The following is a 12,278-nucleotide window of genomic DNA, read 5'->3' on the forward strand; positions in this document are numbered from 1 at the left end:
GCAGGCTAGAGGTAAATTGTGTTTGCAAAACGGTTTCCTAGGAGTTGGTATAAACCGCACAACTCATATGAGCATGTTTATGACTGAAAGATATCCAAGAAGGTCTGTCTCATTGCACAGCCACTGTCTGCACAGTTCTGACCACCAGGTGGCCCCCACACCCCGCTCTTTCCAGAAAGATCCATTCCTGGATGTCATTCCTGAACACTAGCTGGTCAAGTGACTAAGGGAAACCATTTTGCCCAACTCAAAGAGAGTTAAATGGGTAACTGGAGAAGGCATTGAAATGGGAGGTTAATAAAAAGCGACTATTTCAGTAAGTTCACAGGAACGTGGAATCAAATGAAAAGTTTCTTTTGCTGTAAAAAAAATTTCAAAATCCATACCTAGTTGAAATAAATAAATCTAAGTAATTAAAAAAAATAAAGTTTTAAGGGCCCAACAGAGTAGCCTAGCTGCTAAAGTCCTCACCTTGAACGTGCCATGATCCCAGCACGAAGCCTTGGGACCCTGTACCCACGTGGGAGACCTGGAAGAGGCTCCTCACTCTTGACTTGGGGTCTGCTCAGCTCCAGCCGTTGCGGCCGCTTGGGGAGTGAACCATCATACAGAAGATCTTCTCTGTCTTGCCTCCTCTCTGTATATCTGACCTTTTAATTAAAAATAAATATTTAAAAAAGAAAGAAAAAAAAAAAAAAAGAAAAGAAGGAAGGCAACCCATGCCGTGGGAGGGACTGCAGTGTGGCACAGTGAGCTAAGCTGCCTCCTGCAATTCTGGTGTCCCATAAAGCACTAGTTCAAATTGCAATCCAAGGAAGAGTCTGGAAAAGCAGTGGAAGATGGTCCAAGTACTTGGACCTCTGTCATTCACGTGCGATGTTCCCAGGTGGAATTCCAGGCTCTCGGGTTCCTCCGGGTGCAGTCTGGGAACTCACTGCAGGCCCCTTCGCATCCAGCTCTCGATGGAAGCTCTCTCTCCCTCTTTCTCCTTTCAAGTGAAGAAACGAACAGAAAAGTGCCCAGGGGCCAACATAAGACCCACTGTTCAGGACACTGGTTAAGACACCTGCATCCCTGCTGGGTTGGCGCTGGTCCTTGGGCTCCCCAGGAGAACTGGTCCCTCTCTGTGGAAAAGACAAAGCAGTCTAGATGGATGACTGGCACAGATGCACCGCAGGATGTGGCAGCTCATTGGGCGGGGCCTGCAGAGGACACCTGCTACCACAAATGGACAACTGCCCCAGGCAAACGATGGCAGCGAATATCCGGGCAAATGGAGACTCTACGGTCAACTGTGCCCGCCAAAGGATCTAAAAATGATTTCTTCATCCTTGGGGTGGCGAGACTGACACCATTTCAGAACTCCCGAACCCCCCTGGGCAGAACGCTCAGAACGTGCACATCGGGACCCTGGCTTGATATGGGGAGGCTGTTCCCCATCCCTGGGTGCTGGGGTGGGTGGGAGACTGGCACGACTTCTCCCCTTCTCTTCCCCGTTCCCCCCAGAAACAGGAAGAAGAAATAGAAAATCTGGAAACAAGGGTTATACCCACTTTTCCCCCAATCCTTAATCCTTCCCACCCTGATCAATAAACATCATCAAATATATAATTGTTTAAAAAAATTTTTTTTGAAAAACTTTGCTTTTCAAGTAAATAAATAAATCTTAAAAAAAAAAAAAAGCCCCCACATCTCGTGGCTGTGGGCCTGTGCCCGGCCTTTGCTCCTCCTGCCTGCCTACCCCCTGTTGAAGCAGGCCTGGGAGGGCAGCACTGGAGCTGCCGCAAGCACCTGTGCAGGGGCCTGCAGTGAGTTCCCGGCCGCAGGCATTCTGAGCATTTGAGGAGTGAACAGTGTGGAAAGTATTTCTGTCCTTCTCTGTGTCTTTTCCGCTCAAAGTCGCAGAGCTTCTGTAGACTAGAAATGGAAGCTTCAGTCGAGTCCGTCCTTGCCCCGGGGGCAGAGCTGGAGTGGGAGGAGGACCCTGGCACAGAACCAAGCTGCTGCCCAGCTCACTTTGGAGGTAGCAGATCACCATAATGGGCGCTGTGTCTCCCTAGTGGGGCTGTTTCTAGAGGGCAGGGGGATTCCCCCTTCTGGGCTGAACCCTCCAAAGGGCCGCACACGGGGCTGCCAGTCAGCAGAGGGCACGTGGATGCCAGGAGCCGGCAGGACTGTCTGTGAGCTCCCTGCTTGGCAACGGAACTCCTCCATGGCAATCTTCTCAGGGGCTTTTCTCATCATTACTTCTTGCAGTAAGAAAAACCAGTCAAGGGCCCAGCGATGTGGCCTAGCGGCTAAAGTCCTCGCCTTGAACACACCAGGATCCCATATGGGCACCGGTTCTAATTCCAGCAGCTCCACTTCCCATCCAGCTCCCTGCTTGTGGCCTGGGAAAGCAGTCAAGGACGGCCCAAAGCCTTGGGACCCTGCACCCACATGGGAGACCCAGAAGAGGTTCCTGGTTCCTGGCTTCGGATCGGCATAGCATTGGCCGTTGCGCTCACTTGGGGAGTGAATCATCGGATGGAAGATCTTCCTCTCTGTCTCTCCTCTCTGTATATCCGCCTTTCCAATAAAAATAAAATAAATCTTAAAAAAAAAGATTTTAAAAAAGGAGAAGAAGAAAAAGAGAAAAAAGAGGGTTGGGCGCAATAGCCTAGCAGCTAGAGTCCTTACCTTGCACCTGCCAGGATCCCATATGGATGCCAGTTCATATTCTGGCACAAGGCTTCCCATCCAGCTCCCTGCTTGTGGTCTGGGAAAGCAGTCGAGGCTAGCCTGGGGTGTTGGGACTCTGCACCTGTGCAGGAGACCTGGGAGAGGCTCTTGGCTTCTGCCATTGGATCGGCTCAGCTCTGGCTGTTGAGGCCACTTGGGGAGTGAACCAGTGGATGGAAGATCTTTCTGTCTCTCCTTTTCTCTTTGTAAAGCTGACTTTCTAACAAACAAAACAAAATTTGAATATTTAAAAAGGGTTTGGGATGGGCTTGTATACCACTCGCTTTCATGCCCTTGTTTAGAAATATGGGAAGCGTCACGGTGTCGGGTACAGACAGGAATGGGAGTGCCTCCCATGAGAACACTGGTGCTGAGCTGATCCTGTGCTGCGGCTCAGCAGGGTCACAGCCTGCCGCCGTATTGGAGAATCCCAGCTAGTGCTCCTGGTGCTTGCTGCTGCACAGGAAAGGGGTGGAGCTGGCTGATGAAAACAGGTGGGACGCAACACGGACGCAAGGACGTGGTGGTGCCGGCTGGGTGCTGGGTCTGCACTGCGGGGCCCCTACCCGAGGCTACCTGCCTTCCTGTTAATATTGGGCAGCAGACAGGCTCAGTTCATTTTAAAATATATATATTTATTTATTTATTTTACAGAAAGAAAGACAGAAAGATCTTCCATCTGCTGGTTCACTCCCCAGGTGGCCGCAACGGCTGGAGCTAAGTCCATCTGAAGCCAGGAGTCAGGAACTTCTTTCTGGGTCTTCAACGCAGATGCAGGGTCCCCGGTCTTTCCTTTGGTCCTCGACTGCTTTCCCAGGCCTCAAGCAGGGAGCTGGATGGGAAGCGGGGCTGCCTGGATCAGAACCCATTGTCCATATGGGATCCTGGTGGGTGTGTGCAAGGCACAAGGATTTTAGCCGCTAGGCTACCCTGATGGGCCCCGCCTCAGAAGTTCTTACCTCTGATGCAACAAAGTCAACAACTTTTCCGAACAATCTGCAGCCCGAGAAACGTCCTTAGGAAATCCCCATCTCAGTGCCCTGTGCTGATGGGGTCTAACAGCACGAACGAGATACCACCTGCTTCCCCGTCTCCCCAGATCCCCGCAGGCACAGGAAGGAAGGCATTTTTCTCTCGCTCACCTTATCCTCCCCTACCCTTTCCATCCTGATGAGTAGCCCACATGGGTATGCAGTCAATACATTTAAAAGGAAAATTTAAAAAAAGAGAGATTAGAGATCTTCCAACTGCTGGTTCAATCTCCTCATTGCCCCAATGGCTACTGTTAGGCCAGTCCGAAGCCAGGAGCCTGGAGCTTCCTTCGGGTCTCCCACATGTGTGCAGGGGTCCAAACGCTTGTGCCGAGCTCCGCTGCTTCACCAGGCCGTCAGGCAGGGAACTCTGTTGGAAGTAAAGCAGCTGGGAATCCAACTGGTACCCATTTAGCAAGCTGCCACTGCAGGTGGAGCTTTGCCCAGTCATGCCTTGGCACCAGCCCCTGGAAATATTTTGCTAACTGGAAGTAGTTTGACATAAAAAAAAGCTGTGTGTTGTGTGATTCTATTTATAGGAAACATTCAGAGCAGGCAAATCCATGGAAATGGGAAGTAGATTGGTGGCTGCCCAGTGCGGGGCCGTAGGGGGGCGAGGAGAAGAAACGGAGAGTAATTATAGCGGAACACAGTTTCTTTGGGGGTGGCAAAAATGTTCTAGAATCATGATGATTGTGCACCCTCTATATAAACCAAGGAACATTGAACTGTACTTCTTGAATGTTTTAGGCTACGTGAGTTCTCTCTCTATATATATATATATAATATATATATGAATATATATTTATTTATACCTCATGATATATATATGATGGTTAGTCACTTAAGGAAAGAACAAAATAAAAAGTTCAAGAAGCAAAGACGAAAGTAACAGCAATAGCAACAAAGAGTCACAGGAAATAGAGACAATTTGGGAAGCAGGAAAAAAATCATGCAGTAGTGACTTCTAGAAATAACAGCAGCTCCTGCAGACATGGAGCGGAGAACAAGGAGGAGCCCTCGGGCGAGCCCGGCACCTGGCAGTTGGCACACCGGTTGCCACGTCGGAGCGTTGGCATTCTCCTCCAGCCTCTGGCCCCTGACTCTGCTGGGCGGTCAGCTCCCTGCCATCAGCGTGGCCCTCCCGCTCTGGCCTCGGGCCCCCTGGCCATGGCAGTCATCAGGAGAGGAGGCCAGTGCAGGAGGGAAGATGAGTAATTGGGTTTTAATGACTGTTCCCCTCCCCCCCAAAAAAGAAAATTGAATCTGAAATCTGAATGGTGAGGTGAATGAAATGTTATGGAGTCTAACAATAATAAAGGGCCGGTGGAGGAGGGCCCACACCCAACTCCCAGGAGTTAGACAGCACAGGGAATCAAGGGCAGAGGAATAATGCCAGAATATCTTCTAAAACCAGAGGTCACAGGGCTCCAGGTGGAAAGTTCTGAGTGTTCGTACAATGAGTCAGAATCAGTCCACATCAAGGAATGTCATCACGGGATATCTGAAACTGGATATGCAGCGACAATGCTGTGTAGCCCTCAAAATACACATGCTGGGGAACAGCATTGTGGCATAGTGCGTTAAGCTGCTGCCTGCAGTGCCAGCAACCCAGATGAGCTCCAATCTGCGTCAGATCCGTGCTGATGCACCTGGAAGGCAGTGAAGGGGGGTTGGAGTACCTCAGCCCCTGCGACCATAGGGAAGACCTGGGGTTTTGTTTCTGTTTTGTTTTGTTTTGTTTTCAGGCTTCTGGCTTGTTGTGGACATGGAAGGAGTGAGCCAGCAGATAGATGATCTCGCTGATTGTCCCTCTCTATAACTTCAGCCTTACAGATAAATAAATATGATGGGTGCCAGGGGGGGCGGAGTTTGTTTCCAACTAAACCTGGAACAGAGGGCAGAATCATCCACAGGTGTAGCCGCCCTGAGGCCGTCTTCCCTCCCCTAACCTCCTCCTTCAAAAGGGGTCATTCCGCATCTCTTGGGGACACTTTTTCCCCCCCCTTTCTTTAAAAAAATATTTTATTTATTTTTATTAAAAAGTCAGATATACAGAAAGGAGGAGAGACAGAAAGGAAGATCTTCCATTTGATGATTCACTCCCCAAGTGACCGCAACAGCCAGAGCTGAGCTGATCCGAAACCAGGAGCCAGGAACTTCTTCCAGGTCTCCCACACAGGTGCGGAGTCCCAAGGCTTTGGGCCGTCCTCAACTGCTTTCCCAGGCCACAAGCAGGGAGGTGGATGGGAAGCGGGGCCGCTGGGTTTAGAACGGGTGGCCATATGGGATCCGGGGTGGTGCGTGCAAAGTGAGGACTTAGGCTGTGGCACTGGTCCCCTTATGTTTTGTTATCAAGGAGGAAAGGCACATTTCTATGTAAGCAAAGACTCGTTGCTTTTCCTGAGTAAGAGGAAAAGAAGATACAGGGCTCTAATAAAAATGAGATCCAACAGGAAATGAGCAGAGAACGTGTCTAAGATGACAGCTGTCTGTTCAGTTTGGTGAGCTCCTGGGTCCAGACTGCAGGGGGCGGTGCACACGGCGGCCACACTCCTGGAAAACAGCCCAGGGTTGGAGAAACCTGAAACAGAGAGCACAAACAAACCCTAAAAATAATCCCATTGGTTCAAAGGAAACAAAGCAAGTGAAAGAAACCAGGTTCTGGTACAACTGGAGAAAAAACATTGTCTGGCTTACAGACTACTTAGCAATCTCAAATACAACGTATGATAAAATTCTATTGGGAAGCAGAACTGTGAGAGAAAGATTGTAACACAAGCTTGGCATAAAACATTCAAAAGCAGGAAATCATTAAAAGCCTATAGTCATGACACAATTAAAATGCCAGAAGCGGCAGCTGAGAAGATGAGGGGCAGGCTCAATGGCTTGATTGGCTAATTCTCCCCCTTCAAGCACTAGGATCCCATATGGGCACCAGTTTGTATCCTGGCTTCTTTCCATCCAGCTCCCTGTTTGTGGCCTGGGAAAGCAGTTGAAGACGGCCCAGAGTCTTGGGATCCTGCACCCGCGTGGGAGATCTGGAGGAGGCTCCTGGCTCCTGGCTTTGGATCAGCTCAGCTCTGGCTGTTGCGGCCACTTAGGGAGCAATCAGTGAGGAGAAGATCTTTGTCTTTCCTTCTCTATGGATATCTGCCTTTCCAATAAGAAAAGCAAAAGAACACCTGTGCTCAGTCCCGGCTCTGGATCTGCCTCCAGCCTCCTGCTCATGCAGGCCTTGAGGGGCGGCCGTAAGAGCTCCAGTGGCCTGGTGGAGATGGTCTCGATGGAGCTTGGGATCCTGGCGTGGCCTGCTTGGGCCTAAGCACTGCAGATACTTTAGGAGCAAAGCGGAAGATAAGAGCTTTCTCTCTTTTCAAATAAATAATCGAAGCTTTTGAAATGACATTTTTTTTAAAAGAACGTTACCCATTACCTAATCCATTGGTCTATTCAGAGAGTACATTTTTCCAGCAAAATCTGATGTGGGACAAGAGAACAGCCACCCCGTGGGAGCCGAGGCAGGCCTCTCTCCCTGCAGCAGCCCCTTGGGCCCCTCCAGGAACCACTACTGCTGGAGAAGGGTTGGAAAAGCAGATTCATACCATCTCTGCTCCAGGGTCACTCACAATGTCAAGTCCCAGCTTCCCCAAAGATGTGCAAGGCCAGCCTTGGACTCCAAGCCCCGCATCCTCGCCTCTTACTTCAAGAATTTAAAATCCAAGGAGTAAAGGTGTCAGTCCAAACCAGAGGGGTGGGACAAATGTGGACACTCTTGTTGCACTGGTGGAGGAATCAAGGGAGAGTGAACACACACTGAGGCAGCAAGTGAGAGACGATGGGTCAGAGCAGGTGGTGTGAAAGTTGAGAGGTCAGCATTACTGTCCTGGAGAAGGTAGACAGGTCCCATCGCAGCTGTTGTATTTCTTCAGATGAGACCTGCTCGAGGCCTTGAGGTGGAGTTTACAGGTGACTCTGAGGTTAGCCAGCAGGAGTGCTTGGGTCACCGCGCCATGTCTTAGGAGAGACAGGCACAGTGGCAAGCATACTCCGCTTCGGTGACTCTGTTCAGACGTGTCTCAGCGGTTGTGATCCTTCCCTGGTTTGGATGCTTTTCTCTTCCAAAATTCATGTTGGAATCGAGTTGGCATTGTAACAGCGTTAGGAGCTGTGATCTAGGTCCGATAACGCTTCGGTAATGGAGTTCTGGTAATAATCGCAGGAATTCCACCCAGCAAGCCCTCCCTCCTGCAGTTACCAGAAGGGGGCAGAGGGATGAGATATGGTGGAATCATGCCCATTTCCATAATAAATCTAGTCTGGGTGTGTTCTGATACAAGCCGGTTTGGGTCCTGGCAACTCCACTTCTAATCCAGCTCCCTGCCAATGTGCCTGGGAGAGCAGTGGAGAATGGCTCTAGCTCTTGGACCACTGCACCCACATGGAGGTCAGGATGGAGTGCCAAGATCCTGGCTGCAGCCCAGCCCAGCCCTGGCTGTTGTGTCCGGTTAAAGAACGAACCAATGGATGGAAGGTCTCTATGTGCCTCTGCATCTCTAACTCTTCCAAATACATCATAAAACAGTAACTGTAAAAACCGCCAGTTAGAATATAGAAAAGGTATCCAGCCCTTTCCTAAGATGCCTGCATGATCTGCCAAGTGCATCTCTTGCCATTGCAATTTGCTACCTCACTTTTGAAAAGGAAGAAGAGAGAGCTGGGACCCTGCAGGGTGACGAGATCATGCCAGCTCCCTCCTTCTGGGAGTGACGCCATTATAGAAGAGTGAGCTTGACTCCCGTCGGCCCTTCTGCCTTCCTCCGTGTGATGAGGCCAGGGAAGCTTCCCACCCAATGCAGGGCCTTGATCTGGGCCTTCTGAGATCACTCTGCACTGCCAAGGACCCAGCCTGCGTTATTTTTGGTTAAACAGCACATGACAGATTGATCCAGTCCTTACGGAATCATTCATCACCAACGGGAAACAAGGAAGAAAATGGTCCTTTCAGGAGGAGGCGCATCCTCGCAGCAGCAAGACAGGAGGGAAGCAGAGCTGAGCTGAGCCCAAGGCGGCACTGGACGCTCCTGCCCCCTGAGGACCACTGTGGTCTCCCCGTGGCCCAGTTCTAAGAGACACATGGGGGTGGACACCCAACATTCAGCATGGATTAATGCAAAATAAGAGAACTTCCTCTCAAACGATACTATCCCATACCATGGTTATTTGACACAAGTGAAATGTAGCCGGTATGACTGACGAATCAAATTTGTTTAGTCAAAGCTGAAATTGAGACTCACTTTAACTTCCAGGAAAAGGACTGGAAGGAGTTCTCCTTCCTTCTTCCGTCAAGAGCAGCCAGAATGCCAGGACACGATGTGCAAAATCCTGAGAGGACACTGCAAGTTGGAGGGAAGGCGGAGCAGCCACGCAGCAGCTCGGTGCCTTAAAGCAATGCAATGTGATGTGTTTTCTTTTGATTCAGTATTTCGTACTTGAAGCCGAAGAATCGAAAAGCCTCTAATTGCCAGTGACTGCTGACAAAAAGGGTCCAAACACAAACTTTCTCTGTCCTGTCTCTTGAAGGACAGGAAAAGGGCTAGGTTAGCATGGGCACTTTTAGATGACAACTGTTCGTCTCCGTCAAGTCTAAAGGCCGAATGGGGAGCTCAGAATTCCACCATTGCAAGGCTGTGATGGGCCCTGGGAACACTGCCAGTCCCTTTGGCTCAGCAGGCCTGGCCCTGTGGTGGCGCAGGTGGAACCTGGACTTGGATATACACCTGCCAATCACGAGGCATCCCGTTGCTCCCTCCCAGGTGTGTGTGTGTGTGTGTGTGTGTGTGTGTGTGTGTGTGTGTGTCCTCGAGGAGAGGCAGGCATTTTCCCAGGGGATAATGAGACCACCCCAGGCCAGCAGAAGCAAGCAGTTTTCCCTGGTGTTGTCATGGCAATGTCAAGACAAGCCAGCCAAAGCAGAATCAGAGTCTCAGACCCAATTCAGACATATCCGAGTGGCCAAGCGTCACTCGTGACACCCAGAATGGAGATCTCAGAGCTGAGTGACAGAGAGTCGCTAGGTGGACACACCAAGATGGCAGATGTTAAAGCTATCTGATATTTTCTTTTTTTTTTAAAGATTTATTTTTATTATTTTTTTATTGGAAAGGCGGATATACAGAGAGGAGAGACAGAGAGGAAGATCTTCCGTCCGATGATTCACTCCCCAAGTGAGCGCAACGGGCCGATACTATGCCGATCCGAAGCCAGGAGCCTCTTCCGGGTCTCCCACGCGGGTGCAAGGTTCCCAAAGCCTTGGGCTGTCCTCGACTGCTTTCCCAGGCCACAGGCAGGGAGCTGGAAGGGAAGCAGGGCTGCCGGGATTAGAACCGGTGCCCATATGGGATCCCGGGCGTGCAAGGTGAGGACCTTTAACCACTTGCGCCACCGCGCCGGGCCCAAAGCTGTCTAATATTTTCAAATCAGTTACAATAAAAAGGCTCCAGTGAACAACCAGAAACGCTCCTGAACCATCCATCTGAAACAAGAAATCCTCAACAAACATAAAGATTCCACATTAAAAATTTAGGACAAAATATTATCCCCAAAAGAAAACGCATAGCGGATGGGCTCAAAATGAATGAATGAATGAATGAAAAGGCGAAAAGGCCAGAACAGAGAAGCAGTGAGCTGGAAGACAGAGCCACACACACCAGTCCGTGTTAACAACAGACAGAAGCCAAGCCCGAGGGTTGTAACTGAATGGCCAGTATTCAGACTGTTAAAATCTTGGAAACAGTGTAAGAAGGAACGGGAAGACGGAAAAGCACTGAGTGAAAAACCGCTCGAGTTTCCCAAATCTAGAGGATGAAATGACCTCCAGATCCAAGAACCAAGTAAGCCACCAACAAGACAATCCCCCAAACACCAGCAAGACAACATGCAAGTTTTTTTTCTTTAAGACGTATTTATCTTTTTTTTAATTGGAAAATCAGATACACAGGGAGGAGAGACAGAAAAAGATCTTCCATCTGTTGGTTCACTCCCAAAGTGACCACCATGGCCAGAGGTGAGCTAATCCGAAGCCAGGATCCTGGAGCCTCTTTCAGGTCTCTCACATGGGTACAGGGTCCCAAGGGTCCCAGTCCTTTGACTGCTTTCCCAGGCCACAAGCAGGGAGCTGGATGGAAGGGGAGCCGCCAGATTAGAACTGGCGATCATATGGTATCCCAGCACGGGCAAGGCTAGGACTTTAACCACTATGCTATCGTGCTGGGGCCCTAAAAGACGTTTCTAAAAAGAACATGCCCTGCACACAGAACCTTAGAACATCAGGAAGAACAGAATCAGCAAACACCTGTATACACACATCCCTTGTTTTCTAAAGCAATCTTTTTTTTAAAAAAAAAAAATTACTTATTTTTATTGGAAAGGCAGATATACAGAGAGGAGGAGAGACAGAGAGGAAGATCTTCTGCTGGTTCACTCTCCAAGCAGCTGCAATGGCTGGAGCTGTGCCGATCCGAAGCCAGGAGCCAGGAGCCTCTTCCAGGTCTCCCACGCAAGTGCAGGTTCCCAAGTGGGGAGCTGGATGGAAAGCGGGGCTGCCAGGATTAGAACGGGCGATCATATGGAAACCCAGGTGTGCAAGGCGAGGACTTTAGCCGCTAGGCTATCGCGCCGGGCAGTCTTTTTATTTTTTAAAGAATTATTTATTTTTATTGCAAAGTCAGATACACAGAGAGGAGAGACAGAGAGGAAGATCTTCCGTCCGATGATTCACTCCCCAAGTGAGCGCAACGGGCCGATACTATGCCGATCCGAAGCCAGGAGCCTCTTCCGGGTCTCCCACGCAGGTGCAGGTTCCCAAAGCTTTGGGCTGTCCTTGACTGCTTTCCCAGGCCACAGGCAGGGAGCTGGAAGGGAAGCGGGGCTGCTGCGCCGATCTGAAGCCAGGAGCCTCCTCCCTGTCTGTCATGTGTCCCAAGGCTTTGGGCCGTCCTCAACTGCTTTCCCAGGCCACAAGCAGGGAGCTGGATGGAAAGTGGAGCAGCCAGGAAGTGAACCGGCGCCCATATGGGATGCTGGCACGTACAAGGCGAGGACTTTAGTTGCCAGGCCATTGCGCCAGGCCCTGTATAGCAATCTTGATGGTTGAAAGAAAAGTTCCACCCCAAGGCAACTATGTAGGTTGCCTTGTAACTAGACAAGTATTACACACCTGGCACAACAGCAGCCAATTGTTGGCTGGGATTCTGGGCCTGGTTAATGCCTATTCCAGGCTGGGGATGATACACCATGCAGTACCTAGGGGGAATGGTGCAGCGGTGGGCCAGGTAGGCCCTGCACCAGCTGGCGCACTCGAGAGCCAGGTCTGAGGACCTCCCATGGGAGGCTTCTTAGGGGTCACCCCAACTAGTTTGCTGTACTCATGCCCCAACTTCAGGGTGAATCACACAGTCCAACCCGAGCCCAGGTTGCAAGACGGGGTCATCTCAGTTGCCGACTTCTGTGCAAGCCTAAACAGCA

This window comes from Ochotona curzoniae, unplaced genomic scaffold (assembly GCF_017591425.1).
Source record: "Ochotona curzoniae isolate NIBS_2020 unplaced genomic scaffold, NIBS_Ocur_1.0 contig_4838, whole genome shotgun sequence".
Taxonomy (NCBI): domain Eukaryota; kingdom Metazoa; phylum Chordata; class Mammalia; order Lagomorpha; family Ochotonidae; genus Ochotona; species Ochotona curzoniae.